This window comes from Cupressus sempervirens, chromosome 1 (assembly GCF_028749045.1).
Source record: "Cupressus sempervirens isolate cs-2001-9-10 chromosome 1, ASM2874904v1, whole genome shotgun sequence".
NCBI lineage: Eukaryota > Viridiplantae > Streptophyta > Pinopsida > Cupressales > Cupressaceae > Cupressus > Cupressus sempervirens.
In genome coordinates this window covers 539,483,647-539,487,712 of record NC_143118.1, presented here as the reverse complement: position 1 = coordinate 539,487,712, position 4,066 = coordinate 539,483,647, and positions in this window count along the sequence as shown.

Here is a 4,066-nt window from a genome sequence, read left to right as displayed (position 1 = left end):
ATGTTGTATCTTTATCCAATAGTTCTAATCAATTTAACTTATGAATTGTGCTAAGAATATCTAAAGGACAAAAAATTATGGGTTTAAATTAGTGAAGTATGTTTCTCTACCAACTCTTCATCATAATAAAATATAATGAAAATTCACATGTGGGTGTGTCTAAACCTAGAAATGAAAACTTGTGAACCAAACCTTACTTATTCTAAACCCACCTAACTTAGATTCAACTTATAAACTTAACATCTTTAATTCTTCTCAAACATGATGTCATACTCTAATTATGATTTGATTGTCTGACCTTAATCCACCTAAACCAGGTGTTCTTGTAGTATGTAAATTTCATAGGTTCTAAGTTGATGTTGTTTGTTGGATACCAACTCTACATCCCTTTGAAATGTTATCAAAATTTAATGTCACCTAAACCTTATGAATCAAACTCACTGGATCATGTCATCATCCTTCTAGTATGAATTCAATGTTAGTATGGACTTAGCTTATTTCTATAATAAAAAAAAATTTGTGTGTTTTTGCCCCAAATTTTGGGCATGACACTCTCCCCCCCCCCCCCCCCCTCTCGCTCTCTCTCTCTCTCTCTCTATATATATATATATATATTTTATACATTCACATGTATAGATTATTTGGGTAATTTTATAATGTGTATTTTTTTATGAATTTTTTAATTGGACACATCCTAAAAAATGTGAAATATTTGTATGCTTCTCCTAGAAATGATTTAGCTAGAGAAATATGGAGATGAAGATCAAGATATATGTATGTTTATTGTTGTCTTGACCATCTTTCCTAAATACTTTATTGAATGTACCCACTATTTTGAATTCTTACCACAATATTTTTCTCTTCTTTGGCTAGCATATGGTGGTTTATCATTGACTAGAGGTAATTGACCAAGATCACTAACCAAAATAATAGATGCACTAGAAAGAAAGAAAAAAGCTTTTTGAAAACCATTTAGAAATACTATATATGGGTTGTAACATTTAATATTAGTCCACATAGATAATACGTACTTAACAACAATAAAATATTTACCTATGAAACTTCTATCAAAATTTTTTGTGAATGCTTATTTTAGATGAAAACCTATATGTTTCAAAAAATTTTGAACAATGAAAATCATTTCATCAATTAAAATATATTTGATGTGAGTCATTTCTTCTTGAAAACTGGTAAGTCATGTACCCTCTAGTTGAGTAAAATATTTTATTGTTATTCATAGCTTTGAATGAATTGTTAAAGCTCATATTTTGAAAGTTTTCACTCTAGTTAGTGTGAGTAATAAATGAAGAAAATGATTTGGAATTATAGACACATGAAGAGATTGACTAATGACACTAATTAGATAAGATTTTCCCATTCTCACAGCTCCTTGGATTATCATACATAGAGGGTTCCCCACTTGATTTATATGGTGATGTGTCATAATAATGTCAATGGCCTTTTATTTTTTATTAAGTAAAATAGGTTTTACAGGGATCCTAAAACCCAATTTTTTTTACAAAATAACTAAAATAGGAATAAAAAGTAAAGTCCAGCTAGTATTTATCTACTTATAAAAAGACAAAACTAGAAGATAGGCCCACGGCCAAGAAACAAAAGCTAGTAACCCTAGATAAGGATGAAACAAAAAATGAAAACTAAAACTATTAGTTCTCCCTATCTAGAACTTGCAGAGTCTTTGTAGTTTCATTGGGCCTCTGGTTGTCCATGCCCACCTAGTCCTAGTTCAAATCCTCCACTAATCGCCTAGTCTCTTTTGTTTCTCCCTCAGCTTGTCCAAAGTCCATATTGGTCTTATCTTCTTTTTCCCCGCCAAATCCACATCCTTCAGTGATTCACCTAGACTATTGATATTCTCATTCAGGGTGTTCAAAGTTGCAATCATTTGATTATCCAAGTTCTAATTAGTAGTCTCCATCCTTAGTACTCTTTTTTCAACCTTTGAGATTCGGTCCTCCTAGTCAGCATGGTATCCCTAGTCGTTGCTTCTCATATGGCTATCCTCCTAGCTCCTTTTCTCCTTGAGCTCTTCTATCTCATGAAACAACCACTTGATAGATTGAAAGTTATCTATCATGCCATTTTTAGCATTATGAGCAGAGTGAGCCCATATTCTCTCACATTGTCAGAAATTGCAACCAGAGCTAGGTTGATAAGTTCATCGAAATGGACTTTTCCTTCTTTATCCTCCATCACTTGGGGGTTCATCTTCTCCCTAACAATCCCCAGCTTTGTCATTTTAGTGTTGAAATTTCTCCATGATCCCCTCCTGTCTTTCAAAACCATCTCCCCACTGTCTTCCACCAGTGATTCTATTTTTCCCTAAGGCAAAGAAATAGAAGGCACAGGGCCCAAAATCGTAGGAGTCTGGTTATTTGTTTATTCTAGTAGTGAAGCCTCTTCAGCCTTATTTTTCTTGGGGTTCCCCAACATAATTGTAATATCCTCCTCAACCTTCTCACTGTCCTCCCCCTTCATCTCCTCCTCTAACTTTGTTTCCTCTTCTTCTATGTTATGCTCCTCCTCCTCCTATTCCTCAAACTTGGGAGGATTGGGGGTTAAGCCCCGAGGGCTTTTTCTACTAGGAGCAATGCTAGCAGAGGGAGAAATTTTCTCACCTTCCTTTGACTTCTTGCAGAGGGGGTATTTTCCTCATCTTCTGAGTTCATGCTTTGAACTTCCTCAAAATTTGAGCTCTCAGTTTCCTCAAATACATTCCTAGCTTCATCGAGGGATTTACCCCTAGTTTGAGTCTTAAGGTACTAATAGACTAGAAAGAGAAAACCCTCATGAAGGGTTGGGTTTGCAGTGGGTTTCTTTTTAAAACCCTCAATGCCCTTTATCATTGAAGTGAAAAGATAAAAAGGAAAGGAAATCTTTATGCCATGCCTAAAATGATTTAGTAGAATGAAGTGATGGGTTCTGACCCTATTGAGCCTAGTATCCAAAGATATATATTCGATAATAACCCTTACTTGACATACCTCTAGAGCATTTTAATCGACTCTATTTCATAGTATGTCTCAATCTTCATGAGTTTATTCTTTTCATCCTCATCCTTCACAAAGTCTTTGACTACATTAGCTGACATTTTCTTGTCTCTGAAGAAGTTTATCCCCTCCAAGGGGATCTCTGTGACCTAGGCAATCAGGTCCACATTAACTTGATGAGTGACCCCATTGATTTTTACACGCCCGTCCTTCCAAGATTTCACCATATTCTTAGTGATCTCCTTGTCGAATCCATGGAATTTTTCTATGAATCTCATAATACCACCCTTCTCCAGCTTATGCCAATGGCCTTTTGTTACTTTCCACTGAGAGTTGAAAAGTTGATGCATTCTATATTGTCATCATACATGAGACATTCATGTTTCTTTATTTCACTAATGAATTTAATAGCTATAATTTTAATCTCTTTGCATTAATATTCAACACACCATTTTGTATTCCTATCAATATATCTTCTTTCCAACACATCTATTTTCGAAATTTGGATGTGTTGACCACAATGTAATTTGGATATGATTTCACATTCATGCTCTATGGTATTTTCTTTAGCACATATAATATCTTCTACATCTAAATCACTTGTAGGTTCACCATTTTATATTGATTTGACTCTTTGAACATGCCAAGGAGTATAATGGAGTGACTCCCAATTGGTCACAATAGTATCATCACTATCACCAATTTCCCTCTAAATGTCACGGAAAGGTTTATAGAGAAAAAAATCACATGAACAAAATTTAACCCGATTGTTGGAGTTCCCTAGAGGGATCATTATAAAAATTAGTAAAACTCTAACTATAGTTGTTATTTCTCTTCACCCACATTTTTCATCTCTTATTTTCTTAGGATTTTATATCCAAGATCTTGTTGCATTAATTAATGTTATACCTTCCATACAAAGCGGTCTTGCTTTATAACCATGTATACAAAATTTTGTATGCTCTTCCTCGTACAAGTTTGAAAAATTTGCATGAAATATTTAGATTAATAAAATTTGTACTGCTCTCAACTAGTAGAAGCTCTAACAACATATG